This window comes from Mytilus californianus, unplaced genomic scaffold (genome assembly GCF_021869535.1).
Source record: "Mytilus californianus isolate M0D057914Y unplaced genomic scaffold, xbMytCali1.0.p SCAF_10, whole genome shotgun sequence".
Classification (NCBI taxonomy): Eukaryota; Metazoa; Mollusca; class Bivalvia; order Mytilida; family Mytilidae; genus Mytilus; species Mytilus californianus.
In genome coordinates this window covers 79,927,319-79,943,926 of record NW_026262582.1, presented here as the reverse complement: position 1 = coordinate 79,943,926, position 16,608 = coordinate 79,927,319, and the positions used below count along the sequence as shown (strand labels likewise).

The following is a 16,608-nucleotide window of genomic DNA, read 5'->3' as shown; positions in this document are numbered from 1 at the left end:
TGATAATGTTAAGTCGCCTACTAACCAACATTTAATCAGTACTTGCGGCTAATTTATCCTATTGATTATTACACTCGGGATACTGCTTTATTATAGGAATATTTCCTGAAATAAGCCTATCTAAAAAATCATATTGTGGTCTGAAACAAACGTAACGGTTTTAGTATTTACATTGTGAACCTTAAAAGTAACATACTATCTGCTCCATTAAATGCATATTTCAATTGACACGATATGCACGTGGATTGTTTACACTACGGACTCCCAACAGAAAACTGCTGCAACAGTGTTATAATATAGAACTTAACCCTTTACTAGTTTTACGGTCAACACGCTTGCTCCATTCTCTTCACAGCAGAAACCTATTTTTTAAAATCTTTGATTTAAAATCAAAATCTTAGAACTGTATGTAAATATATATATATATATATATAATTCATGCAATGTTTTAGGTTTATTGCCCGATATTAATTTATATGGGACAAATCTGAAAGAAGCTAATGGTACCATATTACATTTCAACTGCACCACAAGTCACAAAACGTTGGGATGCTCAGTCGAGTTTCATGTTAATGATGTTACTTACGACGATATAAGATTTGTTGATGACAAATGCGTCCATAATAATGGCAGATGTCTATCTAATATATGCTATTGCACCGAAAATTGCATGATATTTACATTGAATATGAGTACAGCACCAAATAATTCTACATTTGGTTGCGAAGCAAGAATCTTTGTAATCGGCACTAAAACTACATATTCTGTAAGAACAGCAGTCAAACAGAATGGGGAAGGTAAGAAAGGTCATATTCACTAAGATAATGTTTTAGAAAGTTCCCGCACTAGATATATATTTTCCCTCTACAATTAACTTTAGTCAATCAACTTTATTGTATGAAAACAGTCCAGTCAATATATATCATGTTGTATTGTAATAACATTTCCTTTTTTTACACAATAAGTAAATAAACGGCGAAAAAGACAAGCTCCTTATGATATATAGAAAATAACGTCTGGAACGTATTGAAGCCGGGAGGAACATATCAGGATGATAAATATGTTGTATCATGATATGTTACTTCTTTATACTGTGCAAGAGAATAACACTTAATAAATTTGGTGATTTCAAGAGAGCTTAAAAGACAGGGATGTATAAATAGTAGAAACATTAGGAGGAACTGGGAACGTGAAAGAATAGCCAAATACATCTATGGTAGTATTTGCCCTCTGATAGTCGGAACCTTTGTTTCATAACAATTTCGCTTAAAATTAATTAAGACTACACTAAGTAACATCTGAACAAATTAGAATTATCATCAGGGACGTAGGAAAATCATTCTGCGGTCATTTTAACATTCACATTCGACATATATATATATATACAAGTCTAAATTGAAAACAAGCTTCAAACCTATGATTGCGTTGGATAAAAACCGCAACTTTTATACGTGTGCATGCAAAACAAATTTCTTGGTAAAGGGGTCTAAATACAGCACAAACAACATTTTCAAAAAAGACCTAAAAAGTGAAAAAGTATATTTCAACAAAACGCATTTGACTAGCAGGTCGAACAACGGATGTTCTTAAACCCTGTTGACTTCCATTGGCTATTGCCAAAAATACGGATCACCAGATGTAACAAAATGGATCTTAACTAACTGTTATCCAAAAATCTTCCCGAGCAAGCCTGTTGGCCCCTGACCAACCCTCGTTGTGGTCTATGATAGTGATGGTAAGGTTTTTGAGATCAGCTTGGGCGTCAAATGACGACTTAAGGGGACGTCGGGCTTACAGGTGTAGTCACTTTGATGACCATTCATGCGTTTGTTGAATGACTGTTCTGTCTCGCCAACATACTGCATGCCACATCGACACTGAAGCAGGTATATAACATTCTGGGTTTTGTAAGTTACATTGCAATATATAGTGTATACGGACCCAGTGGAGTGGCAAGTACATGTTTGAGTATTCAGTATTTGTTGGCAGACTCAGCAAGTACAAATGTCACCAGTTGATTTTTGCTGAGCACATATGTTCATCTTCAAATGTTTGTTAGGTTCTTGCAGTGCAAATGTAATTTTGTTTAAGTGTAGTGTTTCGTGGACTTTTGTTTTTTTTCTCGGTTTTTGTTTTGCTATGATGTAGGGGTTCGGCTTTTTGATGTTATTGCGCTCTTGGTATCTTCTACCGTTTTAATAGTTTGATATAAATCCGACGCTGCCAAATCCTTCTTTTGCCTACAGAAATGTGTTTGTAGTTATGATATTTTTTTATATGTTAAATTCTAATTTGAAAATTAAAAAAATAAAAAATGGTTTGACAAAATAAATCGGTTTTTTAATGCTGATCTTTTATATCACATTGTTTATAGATTTTAGACTGTTTGAGAAGATTATAATTCCTGTGAATGTTGGAAAGAATTCTGCCAGTTTGACACCAAAACATAATACCAATACGTTAAAAAAAGTGATGATTGGTTAGTAAGAATATGAAATAAAATATTGCTTCTTTAAGAACAAAATGGGTGACCTTGACAAACGAAAACGACTAACGTCAAATATTCCTACATCGTTATTGTGTTTTTTGTCAATCCCTTCTTAACCGATTTCCATGTTTTAATTATAAGTTTAGAAATGATATCTACAAATCAATATTCACTGAACAAAAAAAAAAATGAATAATCAATCGTTTTGCAGAGTACCCTTTAAGCATTTGGTTCCAAAATGAAAAATAAGACATTACCAACACTTAACACGATAATCATTGATTTTATTCATGAATAACCGATCTTTGTTTTGAAGCATTGCATGTCAAGCATCAGGTAAAGCTGCAGTCGCTAAAATGAAGAATTAAAGGTTTTTTTATTATCTGATCAAGAAATAGGACAGACACAAGTAATACCCGAAATGAAATGTTGGCTTTAACCCAGAAGTAACAGTAAAAATAATGATTTGAATATAGACGGATTTAGCAACAGAATCAAATCACGATATACGTCAATAACTGGATTAGACATGTTGGTCATATGGATAAAACGAGAGAAAAAAACCACTATCAAAACATTTACACTTGCAGATTGAAGTAAACCAGGTGAGAAAGCCTGCGTATTCACGAAACTTATATATACCATTCAAGTAAAAAAATATAAGTCTCAATAAGTATGGAATAACATTCACTATCGAAGATCTGATCCCTTCCTACTCAATCATGAAAATCATAACAATGTATATTTCACCATTAACGATGTTTAGAAATGGTTAAAAACAATTTTCAAAAAGAATATTAGGAAAACATTAAAATATGCAACTAATGATGACATTGCAAACACGTGAAGACTATAAAAAGCCTTTAAGATAAAAAAAATAATGTCTCTGGGCAAAACTGAAAAATTAAATATTGAGAGAAAACAAAAATTGATGTCGAAAAATTTGCAAGCAATGAATAAATATAGCTCTGGCAAATGTCTGCTTATGACAGTTAATTTGAAATAACTACTTATTCATGTGTTTTATATTTCATCGATCTTTTGGATTTCAACAACTGTAAAATACGATCATATTGTTTACGATTGTATTTTTGAAGGCTGTCTACGTAAGTACTTGTAGAAATGAATAATTGTTACTTCAATAGTTTTAGTGGTGCTGATTGTTTTGGCTGTATGTATTATTGGATGCATTTTAATGGTGGTAAGGAGGACTGAAAGGATAAGGACACATATCAGAAGAATAAAACTGAAGGAAGAGAAAGGTATGATAAAAAAATAGGTTTCATATTTATCGTTAAAAGTAAATGTAATACAGAAAGGTCATCCTAACTATGAAATAAATATTCCATAACAAGCAACTAATTCATAACATCTGTAAAACTAAGATACTAGTATGTTTCGACTGTCTGCAATTTGGTAATAAAATACAAATGTTGAAATTAAAATTGAAATATTTCATCATATAAATAAGATATGCAAAGCATTCAACATCAATGAACCATGACTAAAGTACAGAACCTATTCTCCTACAATTGACCTAATCAAAATCTTTGACATGTATACTATATAAAAAATCCAAAGTCTATATACCCTAACTGATGGGGTGCAGCAATACAATGGTCATGGAAATCTGACGGATGTATGCTAATACACTTCCATATGAAGTATCATTGATGCAATAGTGTTTAAACTGACATAATCACAAACTTGTTTAAGTAAACTATGAAAAAGTTCCAGTCAGTGAACCGTTTTGAGAAGGCAAGACCTAATAGTCTTAAAGGACATGAGTTATGCCAGTGCTAATACAAGCGCATATCAACGAAAATTGACTTACCATAAGTGTTTCCCTTAAGGTTTCTTCATCACTTACTTTAACATTTAAATCAAGCAAAAGTTTCAAATTCAATAGAAAATGACTGAGGTGATGTGTTCAGATAGTCGCCATTGAAACAAGACGTGTTGATGCTGATACAAAATACCATTGCTTTACCACAAGTGGTTTTTATTAAACTGACATAATCCTAAACTCTCACAAATTGTAAACGCCGCCGACGCCAGCGAAAATAATGGCAAGCCTACCTTTCGCTTTTGGTATTTCTTCGTGGTGAGATAACATGATTTCAATAACAATTGAGTCATTAATATCATCATCGGTTTAAATTATGCATTTCCTAAAATTATAATATTACAATGATTTTGAAATTCCAACATTTAAAAACAAATAACCATTTAAACTATGAATTAATAACGCTGTATGTGTCTTTTCATTAAGGCGACAGTATTTTACCGACGTTCATATCTAATAAATCGATTAGGTAGGGACAAATAAAGGTAACAAACACAAAAAGAGGGAATCACATGACTCTGATAGGATCGATACTTGGTGCGTCGACATGGTAGCCGCCTCCTGTATATGCCAATATTATTTTCGTGTTTATCAGAAATAAAAAAAAACCCAAACCATTTTCATCTATAAGAAAATCAATTGAACACACATTTTGGAACTCGTCAAGTTTACGATGTCAGCTGTTCACGTTTAAGGTTTGATGTTCATGATGTTGTAACGCTTAATATATTTGAATTTCGAAACTCTTTTTCAGCCCGTTAGATATCTCGTTTAATTGTTTTACATTTGTCACTTCGGGGCCTGTTATAACTGACTCTGCAATATGGGTTTTGCTCATTGTTAAAGGCCGTACAGTAGTACCTATAGTTGTTAACTTCTATGTAATTTGGTCTCTGGTGGAGAGTTGTCTCATTGGCAATCATACCACATTTCTTTTTTTATACTATGTTTCATGAAATTTAATGCACTTCATGAGTCATACGCATAGAAAACAACATCATTATAATTGTTTACTACTGAGTCACTTCTGGTTGACTACTTATCCTGTCTAGAATATTCGTTACTGGTAAAGTTTGACATATGTCAGTTTGTAGGTTATATATTATGTAATTGTACAAGAACTTATATATGAATTCAAGGTCTTTTTTTTAGAACAAAGCGTAACATTTATTTTCAAACGCAATCTAAAATATGAATGTCCGAAACGGGCGTCTTGAGTACACATTTTTTATCCTGGTATCTATGATGGATTTATTTATTTGCGACATACTTTAATCAGGTGATTCTTAGGAAGATCGTAAGGAAGGTAGCAATATGTTTTTCACTTTAGGTTCCGGTATATAGATAACGTCCTCTCATTGAATAATTCAAGGTTTGTTGACTACGTTGAACGCATCTATCCAATCGAACTTAAAATAAAAGATACAAAAGATACAGTTGAGCCTGCAAAATATCTTGAATAACATCTTGAAAGCAATGAGGGTCCGTTGAGAACAAAACGTTACGACAAAAGATATAATTACAGCTTCCCAATTGTGAACATTCTATTTCTATGTAGCAACATTGGAGCAGCTCCTCAATATCGAGTATATATCACCAAGTTGATACGATATTCAAGAGTTTCTACACATGATGTCACTTACAGAAGATTGTTGATTATAAAAGTATAAGGTAGCTATTAAAACAAGTGATGAAGTTTCACGACGGATACCACATATGGAGGGGAATATATTTACCCTTCCGCAGTAACTGAGGTTCCCTTTTGTTGGGAGGGGGAGGAGTTCGTGTTGGTCAGTTATAATTTTTCTATGTAGTGTATTTGTAGACTGTTGTCTGACGGTTTTTTGCCATGGCGTTGTCAGTTTGTCTTTGATATTTGAATTTGAATGGCTCATTGGAATTTGTTGCCTCTCTTCGATTAGAAATAATGGTAAAACTGACCTGAAAGTGAAAAAAAAATATTGGTTTTTGATACAATTGTTATTCAGAAAAAAATAGCCTGTATTCAGTGCTAAGAAAATTTTGATATCATCAATTGACTTCAGTCACTCTTATGTTAAATTTAATAGCCAAAGACGACAGCTAGTATAGTTGCCCTAAATACCGCAATCTGCATTTAGTTGTGAGTTTTAAAAATGTTTTTATTCAATATCAGTTTGAAGAAACACAACAAATTGGGAAAACTTGATAAAACGAAAGGGAGTAATGCGTGAATTAAGTTTTCCAAACTTTGATATTTCAACAAACATTGCATTATCCAGCATGAAAACAATGTCTTTTCATTTTTTTTATAATTTGATTTAAGTATATAATAAGCATGAAAAGAAATAAAGATTTATTTTAAAACCAGTTGTTGGCATGATACGGGTTATGTTCTTCTCATATTTTTGATGACGGTATAATGCTAAACCCCTAACAGGAGGTATTGCCTGATATTTTTATGATGAAGACATAATCTTTCAATCAGTTTAATTGATGTCTGGAGCTGACATGTCAGTAACTGCTAGTAGTCTGTTGTTATTTATGTATTGTTGTCATTTTGTTTATTTTCTTTTGTTTCCCAATCTGACATCGGACTCAGAATTTTCTTATACTGAGTTCTACTGTGCGTACTGTTGTGCGTATGTATTTTCTACATTGGCTAGAGGTATAGGGGGAGGGTTGAGATCTAAAAAAACATGTTTAACCCCGCCGCATTTTTGCGCCTGTCCCAAGTCAGGAGCCTCTGGCCTTTGTTGGTCTTGTATCATTTTTACTTTTAGTTTCCTGTGTATAATTTGGAGTTTAGTATAACGTCCATTATCACTGAACTAGTATACATATTTGTTTAGGGGCCAGCTGAAGGACGCCTCCGGGTGCAAGAGTTTCTCGCTGCATTGAAGACCCATTGGTGGCCTTCGGCTGTTGTCTGCTTTATGGTCGGGTTGTTGTCTCTTTGACACATTCCCCATTTCCATTCTCAATTTTATATAGTCAACTAAAACGAAAGTGAAAACTATTAACTTTCCTTTGTGCATGTCCGGAGTAAGAAAACTTATAAATGTACGTCATTTTCTAGCTACAGATTATTGACATATTGGAGTTACCTTGAATTTCAGATTTAAGATTTTCTACTAAATTCGCAATAATTGTAATGAAAGTTATACAGTAGAACGTTGAATAAAAATGGACAAGTTGTAAGTTGAAACATGTTTATTCAGGGCTATGGTAAAAATGAAGTTAACCTTAAAGTAGAATAATTTTGACAACTGTGCAAATAGGAAATAATTGTTGAATATATGATGTTTTGAATTGGCTGTATATCCTCTAAGCGATCAAATGATTGCGGATGTTTTGTTTTCCTTTACTCCTCTTTGTATGAATTCGCTACGATTGTTTTATTTTCATATAATAGAAGATAAAGATTTGATATAATCGCTTAACTTTTCTGCTAACAAAAGAATCGTTAATAAATCGCTTGTAACAACTAGTCGGTTTGAAGTATTATCTGTTCCAAACATTTAAGTGATAGCTCCTTTAATTTTAATCAAAGCAAAAGTAAAATTAGAATTATAATGCTTTATATGCTATACTTTGTTCTTTTCATTCACGCATGAAGCAAATAACTATTACTACAGTAAGTGTCTGATATGAAGGATTAGAGATTTAAAGCGGAAAGTATAAAGAGTATCAGTTTGGTTTCTGATCGAGGTTAAACATTTTGTAAAAGTCTAAAACATTCTTTAATCACTAACACCAACGCGTTCTTTCTTTCTTATTCTTTGGTTTAATTTAATAGACAACCTAATGTTTCCAAACGTAAGTAACTGATGTCCAATTTAATTGATTTAGGAGCAAAGTCATGTTCGCATTTTTATTGATCCTTGTTCAATAATGGGAAAATAATTTGATACCTTATATTGACAAAAGTCGATATGTTTCTATTTATTAACCTTAAAATGATCTCAAATTACAGATAACGGTATTTGGGTTACTGAAAAAGCTTCAATAAAAGGCTGTTTCAAGAAATATTTACTTAAGGTGGATGATCACTATATTTTTCTGCAAATAGATTTTCTCATACTTTGCCAAAAGGGAGATTATGCCATGCTTTTAAACAAAATATAATCAAAAGTATGGATCACCGTGCTATTTGTCAAGCTACAATTCCTCCAAAATTGTCTAATTTGCATAGATTATTCATGAAAAAAAACACTTGTTTGTGAATAAAAGAAATCTATGAGATAGAATTTTAAAATAAAATATGAGAAGATAGGTTTAACAATATGCTGAAAGACAATAAAAAGAAATGATGGTGTCACCGAACTTGTTTTCCTGCTACAAGAAAAAAATTGAAATGTCACTATCATATATAGCTAAGTTGAAAAATTTAATCGAACAATTCTTAAGTATTTTGTTAAAACAGTCAAAATAATGCAACATATCACTCATTTTTCACATTCGAACGAATAGTCTTACACATTAATTGCCAATCTACCTGGTAGATATTTGCAGATTTAAGCAATACACTATAATGATTGTGTACTGATATTTTACAATCCAAGATTGCGATATACAATCTACCCTTAAACGAAAAAAATGTTTCAATATGAACATACACTTATTGATCCCCCGGGATTGTATTTTCTTTTACAGCAGTTTGTTTTTTTAAATTAACGGTTTCAATATGGTAAGAACATGAAAATGTTTTTGTGATTAATTCTTGCAAATTTATCAAAGTAAATTCCTCAAACTGTTCTCATTTTTGATCAAATTGCGAGATTAAGACATTAAAAAAAAGGCAACAGTAGTATACCGCTGTTCGAACTTCACAAATAAAAGAGAAAAAAACAAATCCGGGTTATAAACTAAAATTGAGGGAACACATCAAATTTAAGAGGAAAACTACGACACAACAGAAACACAACATTAAAATGTAACACACACAGAAACGAACTATAATATAACATTGGCAATTTTCCGGACTCGGTACAGGACCTTTTAAGAAAAAAATGGTGGGTTGAACCTGGTTATGTGGCTAGCCAAACCTTCCGCTTTTATGGCAATGTTAAATATAACATCACAATGACAACATAACATGACAGGACTACAATACATGGGAGAACATATAGGACAGAGAAACATACGAATAATAGCTAACAAAAGGTACCAGGTTTAAAATGTTATACGCAAGACGCACGTTTCATCCACACAAAACTAACCAGTGACGCTCAGATCAAAAAAGTTCGAAAGCCAAAACAAGTACAAAATTGAAGAGCATTGAGGACTAAAAGTTCCAAAAGTTGTGCCAAGTACGGCTAAGGTTATATATATATATAAAATTTTCCTCGGCAATAGGTTATAAGCCTAAGGCTAGTAGGTTAATACTTATGCATTTTTCTGAACAAATCTACCCGGAAATATGTGTTTAATTAAAGCGAAGTGTGTAAAGATGTTAATATCACCTACGTCATGACATTGCAGAAATTTCAAATACATTTATGGCCACAATTCCCATGTTTTAACAGGAGACCTTAACATCGTCCATGACCGAGAGTTGTAATCATTCCTCAGTATAGGATCCACATATGGTGTTTATATCTCTCAACTTGTTCGAGTCGCTCGTGTATGTAACAACGTATTTGATGTTAACGAAAGACATCTATGTATTAATGAAAAATTATTAAACAAGGGGTTTCGAAATCACAAACATTTACTAAATTTTATCATCGGTAGAAGGACATCATTCGTAAATACAAATCAATGTGCAGACATCTTGTACGTTCAGGTATTTCACATCCAATCCTTTATGGTAATATTCTATACAAAGCACAACATATCGTTATTCACCCGAAAAGCTAGCCAAACCTTTAAACAAGACTTATTCGGAAGGGTTATAGTTACGATACTGTTGTCAGGTCATTGGAAATGGCATTTGTTGGAATTAATGTTAATTCATTCGTAGGGTCTATGCATCGGAAATAAACACATTTATTCTAAAACCAGTTGTTGGCATGATACGGGTTATCTTCGTCTCGTATATTTTATGATGATATGATACTAAACAACTAAGAGAGGGATTGTGCTTAATTTTCATGTGATGAAGACAAGTCAGGAGCCTTTGGCATTTGTTAGACTTTTATGATTTTAATTTTAGTTCAATTATATGTTTCGGAGTTAAGTGTAACGTCCATTTTCGCTAGACTTGTACATGTTTTTTTTAGGGGCCAGCTCGAAGCCCGCCTCCGGTTGCGGGATTTTCTCCCTGTGTTAAAGACTAATTAGAGCCCTGGGTTGTTTTCTGCTCTTTGGTCGGGTTGTTGTCTCTTTGACACATTCCCCGTTTCTATTCTCAATTTTACGTTTCAGAAAATTTTTAAATTATGTTGATTTTGGGATTCAATTTTTTGTCGCTTCCACATGAGTGCCAAAAAAAAACAAAAAAAAAACAAACAAAACATCTAAATTTCATTTGATACGGTGCACTCATTTATACAGTTTAAATCACCTGTTGTTGTGTAGGTATCTATTGTCCATTTCAATTTAAACAAATTACTTATATTATTACATAGGGGGACATCTCATAAATTTTCCCAAACTTTGTTTATTTTTGCACCTTCTATGGGACGAAAAAAAAAAAAAGGAAACTCAATATCCATAAAAGTTAATATTTTTTGTCTGAACTCAGAATACGATTTGTGATGTCAACACCGCCATAATAGCCAAAAGGTAATGATTAACCTTAACAATACGTCTTGGGTCTTCAAATACATATGACATTTTTTTTAAAGATATAATCTGAAAAATAGTCAGAACACTAGCAAATGCGAGCATAAAATCTGCATTTGCAAAAATCTAGTACTAAGCTAGTGACTGATGGCCTGTTTAGGTTAAGGTACATTGATTTTTTCATCAGTTGTTTAAATGAAGGGGACTTTGTTGTTTTGGGGAAGGAATTCTATTTGATGTATTTGGTTTAACTTGAGATGTCTGTTCGTCTCAATGATATTCGTCCCGAAATTAATATACTAGTACATGATTGTTTTGATATAGAACGAACTACAGTTATCATTAGGACGAAAGCATGTTCACATACTCACATATAAAATATTTCGAAGAGAGGCTGTTGAAGTTTTCTAAATAAAATTATTATTAGTTTTTTTTTAAATTTGTAAATTTCAAATTCATGAAATATTTTGTAATTTAAGAGGTATTTAAACAGTACTTTTTCAGAAATTTTCTCATTAATTAAACGATGAAAAATGTCCTGACAATATTTGAAAAACGGTGTTATGAAATTTTGCTCGTATTAATACATTTTTATTAGCTTTCAACGATTTCTTTTCACCCAGACATGAATATTTTCCATGACATATGATTATTTGGATGATATACTATATAATATATGGATATACGAGGCATTATAACAGTCATGACTCTTCCTATTGAGAACAGTTACAAAAAAAACAAATAAAAATGTACTCCTAGTGTTTTCGACTGGTTAGAACGACTGAAATCGACACTACTATGGTTTGCGGTCACCATCACGATTGGTGGACCAATATGATACATCTGCGTCTTAAAAGAGGGACAAAAGATACCAGAGGGACAGTCATAGATCGAAAACAAACTGACAACGGCATGGCAAAAAATAAAAAGACAAACAGACAAATAATAGTACAGATGACACAACATAAAAAACTAAAGACTAAGCAACACGAACCCCACCAAAAAACTGGGGGTAATCGCAGGTGCATCGGAAGGGTAAGCAGACCCTGTTCCACATGTGGCACCTGTCGTGTTGCTTATGTTCTTACAAATCCGGTAAATAGTCTAATTCGGTAGGTCACCTTCGTGAAAAGAGAATGGTATTGTAGTTACGACATAAGGAACATATACGATATCATCTGTGAAACTTAACTCACTAGAAACATGTCTTCAAAGTCTTAAATCTTTAAATACAAGACAAATCGTCTAATCTGTCAGGACTTGGTATATCACACCAAACTATTCTAGAGCAAGTGTCAAGACCAAAACACGAGCATGGGCATTTGCATATGGACACTGATGCATACATTCATGGATTTTACTGCTGCAGCAAATAAATAGTAACACGACATTTCAAAAGTTAAATGGCGTTGAAACAAGAACTGATCAATACAACCCTATGGCTATCAAAGATAGTTTTGCACTTGGATCATCTTCTTTATAAGATATAAAATATATTTTCATTTCGTATTATATTAGATCATACAGAAATTAGAGATGATATTGTCCTGGCGATAAGAAGTTCATCAACACAATACAGAACAACAGGTATAGCTCAAGGTGAATGGTCAATCTAAAATACTTAAAATATAGTGACGATGAGTCACCCAAAAGTCATGTACAATAGAAACAGGCAACACCAGGATAAAGGATTAAAGTGTGGGATTATTTGAAGAGTCCGGAATGGTAAACAAATCCTGCTCCACTAGTGGCACCCACCGTGTTTCACATGTTGAAATACATTGATGATTCATATCCGGTTGTTAGGCATTTTACAATAACGGATTACTAGATATATCTTGTGAAAAAGTAACACATGCCCATTCAAAACAGACGTAAGGGTAAACTTAGATGCTCCGGACGGGCAATAAGAAAATTAATAAGAAAACCGATATTACACTTCACAGAGCCGATATTGATAGCTAAACCGAAACAACAAAAAAATCATTAAACGATCTCGGATTTTAAAGAAATGTCACTTGTTTATAAAGGGCATCAATTGAAAACGTTGATTGGTCAATAAAAAACATACATGTACATATATACTGAAGATACCAAGAGGATATTTAAAAACAGTCGAGGAGAAACTGACAACACCATGGCAAAAACAATAAACGACAAATACAAAATGATAATCAGGGACTAATAGTAGTAATCTGTATCTTTCAAAAATATATATTTACACTTTTACTAAATACAAAATATTGTTTATATAATTATTTTTTAACTCTTCATATTAAATTTTGTAATTTATGAGTTATGTTTTAATGAATAGATGAAGGACGACCAACTAGTATAATAAGTGTAATAAGTAGCAGTTCAACGGAAACTTAATTCCGATCCGCCAAAATGAAAGTTCACATGGTATTACAAACAGTCAGATACACATTTTTAACAGTTTAATCTTATTAAGAGAAATACTATTATTGTTCATATGTTGTTACTTTAGAGAAAGTCAATCATATTTAATGTTGTATGTGTGTCTTCCGCCATCGTAGATTGTAAAAAAGTGGAACACAACAGTTCTAGCTTTTTAATTAGGTCCTAAAATTGATGCAGGAATGCAATTTACCAACAAGAATTTCAATTTGAATCAACAATTTCATGTAATCTTAAGTTTACAGTTACTCAAAAGTAGAATATTTTTGCTTGATTTTAATGTTTTTTTATAAATTTTGCGTATTAAGGGAGGTAACTCAGAAAAGGTATAGTTTGTAAAGCAATCTTTTTCAAAATGTTTCTATTTTATTTTATAGCATTAAAAGATAAAACGTAAGATGACCTCAGATATCTTTTCATTTCTGAAAGTATTTTTTGAGAGCTATACTTCCATATTTTATTTCAAAATTAATCATTTAGTTTGCTTTCTATTCACATTATACTGTTATTAGTCTGTGTAATCCATACAAAATGTGTTATTTTGCACAAGCTGTAGCTTGAAGAAAGTTAGGTTAACATGGTTACTTATCATTTTTATAACATTTTTGAACATATCACAATATATACTACATTTTGGCAAAGTATAACAATATTCTCTTCATTTTCGTGTATACTTCCATACCACCTTTAAATAAAAATAACACCCTATGAACGCTTTTCTGGATTAACCTCCATCACGAGCGCTTAAACCAAAAAGGTTGAAACAAATGGTGTAAAGATTTCTGAATAAAATTTGGCAAATTCCCTAAACGCCGAGCTTCGATCACATGTACAGGTATGACGTTAAAAATCCAAATCAAGATATATTCCAAAAATTATGCAGAATCTCGTTGCAATTTTTTTTTTCAAAAATCGTAAATTTACCTTGTTCATAGTTAAATTGAAAGCCAATAGATCTAGGACAAGTTCAATTGTTAAATTCTTCTCCTCTGAGTCTACAAGGCCCTTCTTTTTACATGTTTGAATATCCAGGGAAAGTTACCTTACAGCAGTTCATCATTTATTGATGTTAAATGTGCAATGCTAACGGTATCTTTAGCAAAAACATTCGATTGAACATAGAAATATGAGAAATGAAATTTGCAACTTCTTCTCTGAAACAACTTGATATATTTACCAAAACTAGCATTTATAATTTATAGTAGGGACTTTTTTAAAATTCTCACATGATTTCAAACTATTGGAAAACATGTCTGCCTGTGACAATCTTTAATTCTGATTTGCCAATACAAATATATCGTCTACACTACAACTACCAGTCGAAACAGGTGAAATCCTCATTTGAAGTTAATCAGATACAAATATGACATCACTAATTCAAATTGAAACTGCATGACTGGTCTAATTTTCTTCTTTTTATTTGAAAAGTTTGATTTAAAGTTAACCAAACTTAGCAGAAATAATGTATGGAAGGAACAGCATTTCCCTCCGATAAAAAAACCCAAACATGACCAAACGGAAGAATTAGTAAGTCTGATATGAAGATATTTTATCCTCTCAGTTCCTAAGTAAAATGTTTCAAAATTCAGGATGTCGATGAAAACAAAGTCATACGAAGCCAAATTTGTGAAAACATATCTCCTTTTTTTATAATGATCAAACAAGTAAATAAATCAATATAAGGTATATTTGTCATGTGAGTGTAACATGATCATTTAAACCTATAGTTTGTAATGTCATTCCTTTTATAGCTTAACAGTCCATTTTTATATCTTATATAAGTTTAATTGTTGAAAATTGAAAATATCTAGTTATTAGAACGTAATTGTTATTTTTTTAAGATATATTGTATACATTCTGATAATAATGAGTAATTTTTAAGTAGCCCTGATACAGTATTTAAGATAACGATCTCTGTAATTATCTACTTGATACCTGGAGATATATTTGTTTTACAAATTAATTAATTGAATTAGTAAATGACAGAATATCTCGTATTTTTACAGCAGTACTACATACTTTTTGTCATTGCAATGCTTACACCACTTATTCTTGACCCTCATTCATATCAACGTTAAATTTTTCACTTCCAAACAATTTATGGGGAGCGGGATCAATATACCGTTATTTATACACCAGACTATACTGGTTACCGGAATTTTGGATACACCAAATCAGGTACTTCATATTTGAGAAATGGTAAATATATGCACTCAATTTTAAAATTCATTCATACAATTTTTTAATTATTTAAAATTATCAGTCAGTACGTGTTCTACAAGGATCAACAGTCCTTCACCTTTCATTTGATATCTTTATACTAAAATATATTATACAAAGTTTTAGATGTTGTTGCTTCGTGTTGAATGCCTCATTGGGACATTGAGTTGAAGAATAGCTATAAAAACGCTGTTCCTATGCTTTTTTGTGTGATTTTTGCTGTGCATGTACTGATTTTGTGTCATAGATGGATACCCAATATCCTTTGTTTTTTTCTATTAGAAGCATTATATGTAAACAGTATTTTTAAAAATAATTTTTATTTAGGTGAATATATTTCTTATACGTTAAATATACTCAATGTTCAAGATCTTTCTATTTATTTGCATATTCACTTCAATATTTTCTTATTTTTTTTTAATCAATTACTTTTGATTATTTGTATATGCTGTATGATTCTGATTATTGCCGAATACATTTTATACACACCGTTTCTTAAACTATAAATAAAATTGTCGTTTTTCAGTGATAGAAAAATGAGCAGAGTGGTTATCAAAATTACATTATATTATTTAAATCCTATCAATCTATTGGCAATCGATTTTTTATGCAATTTACTACTTCGGTTCATGCATAATTACACCACTTGGTAGATTATAGAATTGTTTAATCGTGGTTTATAGAGGAGTTGTGTCATTTCCAGTTCATATAGTTGTTTTTACCATTCTTAACCCGTCTCTGCATATGAATTACAGTACAACATGCAGATACCATTAAACACCAATCAGTGTTCACACAAACAGATACAGTTCAGATAAAGCTACATGCTTCGAGTCCAAGTCATATATCACGCGGGAAACAAATTGATCTAAGTATCTTATTAAAACAACCACCATCCATCTTTAACATTTGTAGAGAAAATGAGCAT

The 16,608-nt window shown here is 31.9% G+C and overlaps 1 long non-coding RNA gene across 2 annotated transcripts; it reads left to right on the top strand.

Annotated features, from left to right (window-relative positions):
* Window positions 1–489: 489 nt before the first annotated feature.
* LOC127718629 (uncharacterized) lies at window positions 490–16,271 on the top strand. Of its 2 annotated transcripts, none has more exons than XR_007989947.1 (5): window positions 490–797; window positions 2,375–2,479; window positions 3,634–3,750; window positions 12,561–12,629; window positions 13,357–16,271. It is a non-coding gene; the product is annotated as an uncharacterized LOC127718629 (long non-coding RNA). The 2 variants fall into 2 exon arrangements; XR_007989948.1 differs by having other exon boundaries at window positions 12,561–12,641.
* The last annotated feature ends 337 nt before the right edge of the window (window positions 16,272–16,608 follow it).